The 14,872-nt window shown below is 40.4% G+C and overlaps 1 long non-coding RNA gene and 1 pseudogene across 1 annotated transcript; one reads left to right on the top strand and one right to left on the bottom strand.

Annotated features, from left to right (window-relative positions):
- The first annotated feature begins 268 nt into the window (after positions 1 to 268).
- Positions 269 to 8,673, top strand: LOC112231815 (annotated as a pseudogene).
- A 2,539-nt stretch (positions 8,674 to 11,212) lies between these two features.
- Positions 11,213 to 12,867, bottom strand: LOC112231817. Its single transcript, XR_002950530.2, has 3 exons — positions 12,583 to 12,867; positions 12,397 to 12,452; positions 11,213 to 11,897 (listed from the first exon to the last, which is right to left on the bottom strand). It is a non-coding gene; the product is annotated as an uncharacterized LOC112231817 (long non-coding RNA).
- Between the last annotated feature and the right edge of the window lie 2,005 nt (positions 12,868 to 14,872).

Genomic DNA, 14,872 nt, shown 5'->3' on the forward strand with positions numbered 1-14,872 from the left:
GGTAGTTGGTATATGTCAAAGTGAGTATGTTTAAAGGAAAAATCTGTGGTATTTCCTGATTCTTAGTTAATGGTCAAATCTGCCAAGACAGCCACTACTTCTTCATCCCAATGTGGAATTAGAATTATGTTGGTTGTTGATGTCAGAAAACCTTCTATACACCTGCATTAATAGGTACTTGTTTCACATTTCTGATTCACACTTATTCTACCTAAATCAGTAAAACAATTATACAACTCTTGTTTAAACTATCAACCTTGTTTGTATTGAGGTAAAACAATGTATCAGCCACGTGAAGGGTTAATTCTGTTCCAGAGCACAGAGCAGCACTGGGCGGGGAGGCGCGTGTTGACAAAGTGAAACGAACGTTGCTAAACATGCTATATGTTGCACACATGAACAAACTCTAAAACACTTCAGAAATCTCTCTTCAACCGCTACACAGTCTCCGGTGGTTTTTAAAACTACAGTAAATACTAGAGAAAAATCTGAGAACAAGCCAACACCATTTTAAACAGACACGGGTGAGTAGAAATGTACAAGGATGTGTGAAGAAATATTACTTTGTACATTTATTTTATGGTAATCTCCTGTTTTCTTTTTCTACAGTACCTATGTTTAACTATATTAAGTAAATTGACAAATGTATGCTGTATGTAGTACAGTTAAACAACTTAAATCAAGATTGGTAACGTCGCTTAGTGCCGTGTTGACAACCGCACTGAAACTATCGAGAGCTGACTCATTCCAGGGAACAGAATTAGCTCCGTTAAAAACATATATATTGTATTATTGACTCATTGATTATAATCTAGAGCTGGAGTCTATTATTCCTTTGATCTGAAGTTTTTCAGAGAGGGTTTGCTGCAATTTGCTAAATTAAAACGTTTATATTTTCGACTTTGCTCTCTCTCCAGATATGGCTTCCTCCAGCAGTCTCCTGTCTGAAGACCAGTTCCTGTGCTCTATCTGTCTGGATGTATTCACTGAGCCAGTCACCACTTCATGTGGACACAACTTCTGCATGGTCTGTATCACAAATTACTGGGATAGCAAGGACCTGTACCAATGTCCACTGTGTAAGGAGAAATTCCCAGAACGACCTAAACTTAGTGTCAACACAATGTTAAGAGAGGTTGTAGAGAATTTTAAAACGATGAGACACAGACGAAAAGATGAGTCCCCCGCAAAAGCTGGAAATGTGCCCTGTGACGTCTGCCCTGGGATGAAGCGCAAGGCCCTGAAGTCCTGCCTGGTGTGTCTGGCTTCTTACTGTAAGACTCACCTGGATCCTCATCAGATTATCCCAGCCTTAAAGAGACACAAACTGGTCGACCCTGTGGAGAACCTGGAAGACAGGATCTGTAAGAAGCATGACAGACTCCTGGAGCTGTTCTGTAGGACTGACCAGATGTGTGTGTGTGTCAGTTCTGCAATGAAACAGACCACAAGACTCACATGACTGTCCACATAGAGGAAGAGTGTGGAAAGAGGAAGGCTCACTTGGACAAAAAAGAGGCAGAAGTGCAACAGATTATCCAGGAGCGACTGAAGAAGGTTAAAGACATCAAACTCTCAGTACATCTCAGCAAGAGAGATGCAGATAGAGAGATAGCAGACAGCATACAGGTCTTCACTGCTCTGGTGCGCTCAATTGAGAAAAGCCAGGCTGAACTAATTGAGGTGATTGAGGAGAAGCATAAAGCAGTAGAGAGGCAGGCTGAAGGGCTTATTAAAGATCTAGAGCAGGAAATCACTGAGCTACAGAGGAGAAGCACTGATCTGAAGCAGCTCTCACAGACTGAGGACCACCTCCAACTTCTCCAGAGCTTCCCATCCCTAGTGTGCACCCCTCTACCCACCAAGAACTGGTCTGAGATCAGTGTTCACAGTGCTCTGTGTGTTGGGACTGTGAGGAGAGCTGTGTCTCACCTGGAGGAGATACTGAATAAAGAGATGGAGAAGCTGCCTGAGGTCAAACTGAAGAGGATTCAGCAGTATGCAGTGGATGTGACTCTGGACCCTGATACAGCACATCACAAACTCGTCGTGTCTGAAGATGGGAAACAAGTAAGACGTGGAGACATACCACAGAATCTTCCTGACAATCCAAAAAGGTTTAATCAGTATTGGATTGTCCTTGCAAAGGATGGCTTCTCCTCAGGGAGATTTTACTATGAGGTGACGGTTAACGGTAAGACTAGGTGGACTTTAGGAGTGGCCAGAGAGTCCACTGACAGGAAGAGGAATATCACATTGAGCCCTGAACGTGGACTCTGGACTGTGATACTAAGGGATGGGAATGAGTACCAAGCCTGTACCTCCCCCCCTGTTCTCCTCTCCCTGAGAAAGAAGCCCCAGAAGGTGGGGTTGTTTGTGGATTATGAGGAAGGTCTGATCTCCTTTTATGATGTGGAGGCCAGGTCTCATATCTACTCTTTCACTGGCTGCACCTTTACAGAGAAACTCTTTCCATTCTTTGGCCCCTCTGATAATGATGATGGTCAAAACTCAGCCCCTCTCATCATCTCTCATGTCAATCACACACACTGATTAAACAACGGAAAGGAAACTGTTTTTTCCAGATATTGTAAAATGCACATTTACATATTGTAAACATACTGACAGGTCACATCATTTGAATATCCACATTGTCCTCTGAAGTTGTATCCTCAAATGAGAATGTAGAGTATTCTGTACATCTTAGCATGGATAATAAATGTGTGTATTTACTGAATAATGAAGACTATTAAATGGAATTAAAGTTATGTTGCTTTGATTATTCATATAATTTACTCATAATTATCACAGACTGAAAACTATCCTTTAAAGTGACGTTCCTTTTCTCTGTTTCTCTCAACCTCTTATTGTGTCTCTAAGTGAATGTGATGATTGAAGACGTACTCAGCCTTTGAACTTGTTTTGGATGTAGGTGAATGTGACAAAGGACTTTAAAGCGCAAATCCACAGTTGAAACGGTAACAAAGTGCTTTGGTAAAAAGCTGAGGGATGTGCCTGGATTGAGGCAATACAGTTTATTTGAACATTTAATATGTTTACAAAAATTGGAGAGAAACAAGCTTGTATTTTGGGTTCAAATGGAGTGTGACAGTTGAACTAAGCTGACGAGGCATTTATGAGTCATATTTTTCAAGAATCAATAGGTGTACATCATTCATTTCGAAGTCCAAAAATGGATTTTGTAACTACAGATTGCCCCTTCTAGCTTGATGTTGCTACTGTATAAGTGAATGTGGTAAAATACATACTCAGCCTCTGAGCTGGTTACACAGTTCTGCGCTTCGATAAAGGACATACTTTTCCATTGAGCTGGCTGTGGATCCAAGACAGTGAATATAATATAACCTGTCTTCAGCAGGTTGTTGGTTTAGGATAGTGATTTTGATAAAACACATACTTTTCCTTTGAGCTGGTGGTGGATGTAGGTGAGGATGAGGCCAGGGATCTCCACCAGGGGGATGATGAAGGAGCCTTTGGCCACGTTGCCCAGGTTGTAGTGGGCCAGACGCAGCATAGACGACAGGATGAGGGTCAGTGGCAGGTGGGATTTATTCCTGATGTCCACCACAGGGTACATGGAAAGCAGTGTTAGAAATAGACAAACTCATACAGGACAGACCTGGGTTCACAATATAGTTGTTTTCTTTCAGATACTTTGAGCGTTTGAGCAGGTATGGAGTGCCATATGAGCGGAGTCTGTGCTTTTGGGTCTATTTCATTTCTTCTGTTGCATCACGAGAGCTCAATTAAGTGCAGCTAATGTATTTGACAGAAAAACAAATACTATGAACCCTTTCATTGTATGAATTAATTTGTATGAATTAAATATACTGTTTTATTGTTGGGTGTAATATATATATATATATATATATATATATATTGTTTTTAGGACATCCTGACACAGACCCATGCCCCACATAGAATGGATCCTCTCCTGCCCCACAGCTCTCACAAACACAGATGGACATAGCTTGTTTTCCTTTATTTTATTACCCTGCACAAAAATGTTATCAAAAATATGATTGGTTAAAACGTATGAAGGGAATAGAGATACAGTCATATACGATCCCTTTGTTCATCGATACAGTATTACAAACTCAATAAGCAGTAATGACCCAATGTTTCCACAATTGAAGTATTGTCAGTTATGATCATTCATTGCCTCAGACAAAAGACAACCTCAATATTTGTAGGACCTGCATTTCATATATTAAACTAATTTAAAACATGCTCATCAGAGTAAATGGCTCTTTCATATTTCATCCACTGTAGTAAAATGATCCTGTTAACAGGTGAGGGAGAACACCTTTTCACAAATCAAAAATCACAAACTTTAAAACATGTCCATGTAGGAATGTTTCTGTTATGCTAGTCAGTTGTATTGTATTAGATGTACCACTTCAACACAAGATGCGAACATGATCATCATTACCACAATCCAAAAATTCATTTGAGACACAAAACACTTGCAGTGTACAGTGGTAGTGGTGACAAAATAACAGTGATGACACAGAATGCATTTTCAAAATCAATCGCAATACTTTCGCTCAAGAGGCTTAACTTAAAATCATCAACTCTACAGCCTGTAAAATAGCACCAAACTACACTAACAATATTCTTGATGGATGTACTTCTGTTACCTACAACATTTGTCACAAAAACACATTGTGCTTTTAAAAAGTCCAAAGCTTTTATGTAACGTGTGCCATAATTTAACAAACAGGTTATCAGAAATATTGTAGTCGTGGGACTGGAGTAATATCATGGAAATGTTTGGAATGCCTTTTGGTTTCCGTCTTCTGGTTTGGTCAAGCTAAAGTCCCTCCTCCATGAGTCTACAACAATAAACAAATGGAGTGTTAAACTTCACTACTGTCTTCATCAGCATCATCATTTTGGGTGTATCCTCACCTACATCCGGAGCGGCAGGAAGCCTAGTGGTTAGAGCGTTGGGCCACTAACCGAAAGGTTGGTGGCTCGAATCTCTGAGCTGACAAGGTAAAAATCTGTTGTTCTGCACCTGAACAAGGCAGTTAACCCACAGTTCCCAGGCCGCCATTGTAAATAAGAATTTGTTCTTAACACACTTGCCTAGTTAAAAATATTAAATCTGACTCTAGATTATGGAGGTGAATGAATGTATTCTCTGTTGGAAAAGTTTTTTAAACTCACCGTGGGTTTTATCTCACCACCGTCTCCAGCCGATCCCTTCCCGCTATATTCTTACTGTTCTGTACAAACTCCTAAAGAGGGAGAGAGCGTAAGAATGAGATAACCGGGTAAGTTGGGTGTAAAATGTGCACAAACACTATTCGCCATATAGAGGGAGTAAAAGTGGTACTCTGTAAAAACAAAGGCTATGTTCCATTGTCCACACTAACAAACCACTAAGAATGTACGGTGTGATACATTGGAATGCTAGTGTGGATAATGGAACAGAGACATATAGACATATATACAGACATATATACAGTGGTGTAAAGTACTTAAGCAAAAATACTTTAATGTACTACTTAAGTTGTTTTGTTAGGTATCTGTACTTTATTTTACTATTTATATTTTTGCCAACTTTTACTTCACTACATTCTTAAAGAAAATAAGGTACTTTTTACTCCATACATTTTCCCTGACACCCAAAAGTACTCGTTACATTTTGACAGGAAAATGGTCTAATTCACACACTATTCAAGAGAACATCCCTGGTCATCCCTACTGCCTCTGATCTGGCGGACTCACTAAACACAAATGCTTTGTTTGTAAATGATGTGTTGGAGTATGCCCCTGGATATCCGTCAATAAAAACAAGAAAGAAAATTGTGCCGTCTGATTTGCTTAATGTAAGGAATTATTTATACTTCTACTTTTGATACTTCAAGTATATTTAAAACCAAATACTTTTAATCAAGTAGTATTTTACTGGGTAACTTTCACTTTTACTTTAGTCATTTTCTATTAAGGTATCTTTACTTTTACTCAAGTATGACAATTGGCTACTTTTTCCACCTCTGCATTTATAAGGCAATGTCCCAATTCTCCATCCTTCTTCCAAAGTGAGCACAACATGAATTTAACAACAGTGGAAACTCCCTCTAGCCAATTATTACACCAATCCATTCCTTTTAAATCCATGACTGGTGGAGAATCAGGACGCAGCCATAACCTCCCACCCAGCCTCGCCTCCCTTCTCCTCACCATGAGGGACTTGTCCATGTAGAACAAGTGTCTTACATAATTTAAAAGCTTAACTTCTTGTTAATCCAGCCACTTTGTCATATTTCAAAAGGCTTTACGGCGAAAGCATACCATGCAATTAACTGAGGACAGCGCCCTGCATACAAAAGCATTAAAAATATTTTCCAACCAAGCAGATGCACCGCGAAGGTTTGAAATAGCGATACAATAATTCCCTTACCTTTGAAGATCTTCATCTGGTTGCAATCACAAGGGTCCCAGTTACATAACAAATGGTCCTTTTGTTCAAAAAAGTCATTTTTTATATCCCCAAAAAGTATGTTTATTTGGCGTGCTTCAGTCAATAATCCACCGGGTTCTCCTCGTTCAAAATGCACATAAAATTAATCCCAAACGTTACCAATAAACTTGGTCCAAACATGTCAAACAACGTTCCTAATCAATCCTCAGGTACCCTAATACGTAAATAAAGGATCAAATTTAAGACAGAAAATAGTATATTCAATACCGGAGATAAATAACCAAGTGCGCACCCTCACCGGAGCGCGTCACAAACATTTTCCAACCTAGCAGATGCATCACGAAAGTCAGAAATAGCGATAAAATAAATTGCTTACCTTTGAAGATCTTCATCTTTTTGCAATCCCAAATGTCCCAGTTACACAATGAATGGTCGTTTAGTTTGATAAAGTCCTTTATATCCCAAACATGTGGTTTATTTGGCGCGTTTGATTCAGAAATACACCTGTTCCAACTCGCCCAACATGCCTGCAAAGGAATCTAAAAGGTTACCTGTAAACTTGGTCCAAACATTTCAAACAACATTTCTAATCCAACCTCAGGTACCCTAGTATATAAATAATCAATCAAATTTAAGACAGAATAAACTGTTTTCAATACCCGAGAAAAACAACGATGAGCGCGCACTCATTCACGTGCACCAAAAGACTAGAGTCCTTCTGAGTGACAGAATACAAATACTTTTAAATTTTTCAACAAAGATAACATCTAAAAATTTCTGAAGACTGTTGACATCTAGTGGAAGCCACAGGAACTGCAATCTGGGTCCTAATAATTAGGCTTTCCCATAGAAAACATTGAAAAGTTCAATGACCTAAAAAAATCATGGATGGATTGTCCTCGGGGCTTCGCCTGCCAAATCAGTTCTGTTATACTCACAGATGTTATTTTAACAGTTTTAGAAACTTTAGAGTGTTTACTATCCAATACTGTCATTCACATGCATATCCTTGCTTCTGGGCCTGAGTAACAGGCAGTTTACTTTGGGCACCTCAGTCATCCAAACTTCCGAATACTGACCCCAAGCCTTAGGCACAATCTGGGATTTTTCCTGCTGCTTATGTAGCCCTTCCTGCAGTCCAATTACCTAATGGCCTCATGGGTGGAATGTTATTAATATTTTTCAGAATTTCAGAATGAATAAATATTATTTTTTTTGAAAAGCCGAAATTCCGGTGTTTTATGTCAAACAGTTTTGCAATATTTCAGTCTTCTGTGATGTAATATTGGGATGCAAATTCAATCTTGATTACATTTCAATTCTATATCTGAACTGGTACAGGTGTCTTATTTTTTGCTAATCCCATAACCATGTGTGTGAGGTGTACCTATGTATTTATCCCCTGTGAATTCTATTGTAGTTGATGTCTTTAAAAAGAACTTCTTACATCTGCAGTAATTCCTTGTTTAGCATTTCTGATTCACACTTTTGTACCAAGAATGTAGAGAGATCAGACATGTTAAGGGTTAATTATGTTCCAGAGCACAGAGCAACCAGCACTGGGTGGGGAGCAGCATGTCAACGTCACTTTCACGCCCTGACCTTAGAGGGATTTTTATTATCTGTCTGAGGATGGAAAACATGTAGGACTTCAAAACATACCACAGAATCTTCCTGGCAATCCAAAAAGGTTTAATCAGTATTTAATTGTCCTTGGAAAGGATGGCTTCTCCTCAGGAAGATTTTACTATGAGGTGACGTTATGGGGAAGACTGACTGCAATTTAGGAGTTGCCAGAGTGTCCACTGACAGGAAGGGGATTATATCTCCTAGTTCTGAGGATGGAGTCTGGACTGTGGTCCTGAGGGATTGGAATCAGTACATAGCCTGTGCCTCCCCTCAAGTTTATCTCTCCCTGAGAGAGAAACCCCAGAAGGTGGGGGTGTTTGTGGACTATGAGGAGGGTCAGGTCTCCTTTTATGATGTGGAAGCCAAGTCTCATATCTACTCTTTCACTGGCTGCACCTTCGCTGAGAAGCTCTACCCATACTTCAGCCCCTGTGATAATGATGATGGTAAAAACTCATCTCCTCTCGTCATATCTCCTGTCAATCACACACACTGATTAAACGATGGAACTAACTTACAAATCATTAAATACATAAATATTTACAAAATAGTATATTTATTCAGGTGACATGGCACACGATTAGAATATCCACAGATGTCCTCTGAAATAGTGTCAACAAATGAAAATGGAAACTGTTTTGTACATCTAAACCATGGATAATAAATGCTTGTATTTGCTGAAAATGAAGACTATCAACTGGAATGAATTTCAATCAAATGTGTATTTAAATCAAAAGTTATGTTGCTTTGATTATTTATATAATTTACCCACAATTGTTTTTGGGAAAATTCGACTTTAAAGCAGGGTTCCCCAAGTGTTGGACATAAAAGAGTGTAAAAACACCAGGAAATCTCCAATTGATTTAAATTTTGGAAACCTTTTCCAAAGTATTCCTTATGCATAATTTAAACTTGATCGTATACAAATGTAAGCAAGATTTGAAATCAAATTTGATATCTGTTTGTGCTTTGCGCAGTAATTTTTGATTTTAGTTTATTAGGATCCCCATTAGCCGACGTCAATGGCAACAGCTAGTTTTACTGGAGTCCGACACATAACAAAAAATACATTACAGACAAAACACTTGAAAATGTACATTCATTTAAAATATTAACATCTAATGTGCATCTATCAGTTACATATACATGTCAGTACATACACACAAAAAGTAGGTCACATGGGGGAGAGGCATTGTGTCATGAGGTGTTGCTTTATTTGTTTTTTGAAACCAGCTTTGCTCTTCAATCCTTGCGCTAATGAGATGCAAGGGAGTTCCATACATTCATGGCTCTGTATAATACTGTTCGATTCCTTGAATTTGTTCTGGACCTGGGGACTGTGAAAAGACCCCTGGTGGCATGTCTGGTGGGGTAAGTGTATGTGACAGAGCTGTGTGTACAGTGCCTTGCGAAAGTATTCGGCCCCCTTGAACACTGCGACCTTTTGCCACATTTCAGGATTCAAACATAAAGATATAAAACTGTATTTTTTTGTGAAGAATCAACAACAAGTGGGACACAATCATGAAGTAGAACGACATTTATTGGATATTTAAAACTTTTTTAACAAATCAAAAACTGAAAAATTGGGCGTGCAAAATTATTCAGCCCCTTTACTTTCAGTGCAGCAAACTCTCTCCAGAAGTTCAGTGAGGATCTCTGAATGATCCAATGTTGACCTAAATGACTAATGATGATAAATACAATCCACCTGTGTGTAATCAAGTCTCCGTATAAATGCACCTGCACTGTGATAGTCTCAGAGGTCCGTTAAAAGCGCAGAGAGCATCATGAAGAACAAGGAACACACCAGGCAGGTCCGAGATACTGTTGTGAAGTTTAAAGCCGGATTTGGATACAAAAAGATTTCCCAAGCTTTAAACATCCCAAGGAGCACTGTGCAAGCGATAATATTGAAATGGAAGGAGTATCAGACCACCGCAAATCTACCAAGACCTGGCCGTCCCTCTAAACCTTCAGCTCATACAAGGAGAAGACTGATCAGAGATGCAGCCAAGAGGCCCATGATCACTCTGGATGAACTGCAGAGATCTACAGCTGAGGTGGGAGACTCTGTCCATAGGACAACAATCAGTCGTATATTGCACAAATCTGGCCTTTATGGAAGAGTGGCAAGAAGAAAGCCATTTCTTAAAGATATCCATAAAAAGTGTCGTTTAAAGTTTGCCACAAGCCACCTGGGAGACACACCAAACATGTGGAAGAAGGTGCTCTGGTCAGATGAAACCAAAATTGAACTTTTTGGCAACAATGTAAAACGTTATGTGTGGTGTAAAAGCAACACAGCTCATCACCCTGAACCTATCATCCCCACTGTCAAACATGGTGGTGGCAGCATCATGGTTTGGGCCTGCTTTTCTTCAGCAGGGACAGGGAAGATGGTTAAAATTGATGGGAAGATGGATGGAGCCAAATACAGGACCATTCTGGAAGAAAACCTGATGGAGTCTGCAAAAGACCTGAGACTGGGACGGAGATTTGTCTTCCAACAAGACAATGATCCAAAACATAAAGCAAAATCTACAATGGAATGGTTCAAAAATAAACATATCCAGGTGTTAGAATGGCCAAGTCAAAGTCCAGACCTGAATCCAATTGAGAATCTGTGGAAAGAACTGAAAACTGCTGTTCACAAATGCTCTCCATCCAACCTCACTGAGCTCGAGCTGTTTTGCAAGGAGGAATGGGGAAAAATTTCAGTCTCTCGATGTGCAAAACTGATAGAGACATACCAAGCGACTTACAGCTGTAATCGCAGCAAAAGGTGGCGCTACAAAGTATTAACTTAAGGGGGCTGAATAATTTTGCACGCCCAATTTTTCAGTTTTTGATTTGTTAAAAAAGTTTGAAATATCCAATAAATGTCGTTCCACTTCATGATTGTGTCCCACTTGTTGTTGATTCTTCACAAAAAAATACAGTTTTATATCTTTATGTTTGAAGCCTGAAATGTGGCAAAAGGTCGCAAAGTTCAAGGGGGCCGAATACTTTCGCAAGGCACTGTAAGTTGACGATGCTAACAATTTGGAATTTCCAATACATGTTTCTTATAAAAACAAGAAGTGATGCAGTCAGTTTGTCCTCAACTCTTAGCCAAGAGAGACTGGCATGCCTCGTATTAATACTAGCCCTCTGATTACAATGAAGAGCAGCTACAGCTAAACTAGATCCGTCCTTGCAGCACTTGACCATATGACTAGACAATAATCAAGATAAGATAAAACTAGAGCCTGCAGGACTTGCTTTGTGGAGTGTGGTGTCTTAAACGCAGAGCATCTCTTTATTACAAACAAACCTCTCCCTATCTTTACAACCATTGAATCGATATGTTTTTACCATGAGCTAACATCAAGTCATTTCATCTCCTCAATTTGCTCAACAGCCACACCATTCATTACCAGATTCAACTGAAGTCTTGAATTTAGGGAATGATTTGAACCCAATATCATGCTCTTAGTTTTAGAGATGATCAGGACCAGACCATTACCGGCCACCCATTCTAAAAATGTACAATCTAGAAATGATGTAATTATGTTCTGTCCCTCAACCATCCACTCAAAACAAAATGTCCAGCTGCTGAATCGAGTTGATGATTAAAGACGTACTCAGCTTTTGAACTGTTTGTGGATGTAGGTGACGTCCTTTTCCTTTGAGCTGGTTGTGGATGTAGGTGAGGATGAGGCCAGGGATCTCCACCAGGGGGATGATGAAGGAGCCTTTGGCCACGTTGCCCAGGTTTTAGTGGGACAGTTGCATCATAGAGGATGGGGTCAGGGCCAGCTGAGATGTATTCCTGATGTCCACAACAGGGTACAGGTAAAGAGGAGTTTGAAATAGTATAAGTGGTACACTACACACCTGGGTTCAAATAGTATTTGTTTTCTTTGAGCCGGTATGGAGTGCCAGATGGGCAGGGTCTGTACTTTAGGGACTATTCCATTGGTTCAACCACATCAGGCGAGATCAATGAAGTCCACTGCATAAACATGTTATACAACATATTCTGGGTTGAACTCTGCTTTCATTTATGAATAAATATACACTTCTAGGCAATTCCTTTTTCTACAGTATTACAAACTCAAGCCATCATTTTGGGATTGTCAGTTAATGATCATCCATTGCCTTTGACATAAGACAAACTAAGCACTTGCTTGACCTGCATTTAATATGTTCAACTACTACAAAAATGTCATCATCAGAGTAAATGCCTCTCTATTTGATCCACTGTAGTAATGAGTAAAATGATCCTGTTAAACCTATTGCACATGGATTCAAGAAAACTTCTGCAATACCTTTGGTTTCTGTCTTCAGGTTTGGTTTTTCAAGTAAAAGTCCTTCATCCATGAGTCTACAACAATAAACAAATGGAGTGTTAATCTTTACTATTGTCTTCATCAGCACCATCATTTTGGGTATATGACTCTAGATTATGGAGGTAAATGAATGTATTCTCTGTTGGAAAAGTTTTGTTAACTCACCAAGGACTTCATCTCAGCACAGACTCCATCTGCATCGGACCGATCCCGTCCCGCCATATTCTTACTGTTCTCGACACACTCCGAAAGAGAGAGATAGAGAGAAAAGAAAGAAAAGGTAACGTGAAAAGAGTGTTGGGTGATGAGATAACAAGGTGAGCTCTGTTAAAAATGTGCAAAAACCGTTATTCGCCATATATAAATGGATTGGTACTCTGCAAAACACCAGTCTCAATGTCAACAGTGAAGAAGCGACTCCGGGATGCTGGCCTTCTAGGCAGAGTTGCAAAGAAAAAGCCATATCTCAGACTGGCCAATAGAAAATATAAAAAATTAACACTGGATAGAGGAACTCTGCCTAGAAGGCCAGCATCTCGGAGTCGCCTCTGCCAGTTGAGGACTTGTGAAGTGTCTGTTTCTCAAACTAGACACTCTAAAGTACTTGTCCTCTTGCTCAGTTGTGCACCGGGGCCTCCGACTCCTCTTTCCATTCAGGTTAGAGCCAGTTTGCTCTGTTCTGTGAAGGGAGAAGTACACACTGTTACACGAGATCTTCAGTTTCTTGGCAATTTCTCACATGGAATAGCCTTCATTTCTCAGAACAAGAACAGACTGAAGAGTTTCAGAAGAAAGGTCTTTGTTTCTGGCCATTTTGAGCCTGTAATCGAACCCACAAATGCTGATGCTCCAGATTCTCAACTAGTCTCAAGAAGGCCAGTTTTATTGCTTCTTTAATCAGGACAACATTTTTCAGCTGTGCTAACATAATTGCAAAAAGGTTTTCTAATGATCAATTTACCTTTAAAAATGATAAACTTGGATTAGCTAACACAACGTGCCATTGGAACACAAGAGTGATGGTTGCTGATAATGGGCCTCTGTACGCCTATGTAGATATTCCATTTAAAAAAATCTGCCTTTTCCATCTACAATAGTCATTTAGAACATTAACAATGTCGACACTGTATTTCTGATCAAGTTGATGTTATTTTAATGGACAAAAATGTGCTTTTCTTTCAAAAACAAGGACATTTGTAAGTGACCTCAAACCTTTGAACGGTAGTGTATAAAAGGCTGCGTCACGATTCTTTCTCAAAGTGAGCACAACATTAACTTAACAATGGTGGAAACTCCCTCTAGAAAATGATTACACCAATCCGTTGCTTTTAAGTCCATGACAGGTGGAGAATCGGGACGCACCTATAGCCTCCCATTGCAGCCTCGCCTCCCTTCCCCTCACCATGAGGGACTTGTCCATGTAGAACTCTCGGCCGGGGCTGCTGTCGTTGTGCTTTGTGTCCACGGCGAAGCAGAGGAAGAGCATGTCAACCACAATCTCAAGGATAGACAGGAAGCAGTGGGTCACCAGCCAGGGGAACAGGCAGACGATGAGCAGGGGCAGCACCCACACCATGTTGTCCCGCTGGTAGTTGAGCGCCAACACACCGGCGAACACCGTGCAGCAGACGGTCAGTACCTGGATACACACATACGAAGGAAAAGACGGAGAGAAAGGGGTGGGAAAGGGAAAAAAGAGGAAAGAGACAAAGAGAGAGAAAATGAGTGAGACAGTGATAGATTGAATAGTAATATTATGCTTGTAAAATACACACAAATGACAAACTGACAATAAACAATTACAAAATGGCGCAGTGTGGTGGAAATTACCACCAGGGACTCAAATTCAAACTTAAATGAATCATTCTTTATTATCAGCAAGGTGTATAGGTTCCAACAAACTCTCATGTCAGGTCAGTTTTGGAAAAGCTGATAGCATCACCTATACGCCAAGGCGGAGAAGTGCCTTTTCTTCCAGCAGGGAACGTTTACGAACGCACCTGTTCTGGCTCATCCTGACCCGCCTCTGCCTCCGAGGTTGGAGTAGGGGCTGTTCTCTCCCAATGCACTCGATCGCCACCTAAACTCCATCCATGCGCCTTCTACTCACGGAAGCTGTCTCCCACGGGGCAGAATTACGATGTGGTAGATTGTGAGTTGCTGGCCGTCAAGAAGGCGCTGAAAACATGGCGGCACTGGCTGGATTCATTCCTGGTTTGGACAGACCACCGGAACCTAGAGTATATACGAGCAGCGAAGAGGCTGAACCCGCTTCAGGCCAGGTGGGCCCTATTCTTCACCAGGTTTGACTTTACCCTTTCCTACTGGCCGGGACCTACGAACGTCATGGCCGATGCGTTGTGTCAGGTTCATGACCCAGAGGTTTTTTAGGGAGAAAGTGACACCCATTATTCCCCTGTCCCTCATTGTGGCTCCTGTCGTGTTCTTATGTGGA

The sequence above is a fragment of the Oncorhynchus tshawytscha genome, linkage group LG34 (genome assembly GCF_018296145.1).
Source record: "Oncorhynchus tshawytscha isolate Ot180627B linkage group LG34, Otsh_v2.0, whole genome shotgun sequence".
NCBI classification, from domain to species: Eukaryota; Metazoa; Chordata; class Actinopteri; order Salmoniformes; family Salmonidae; genus Oncorhynchus; species Oncorhynchus tshawytscha.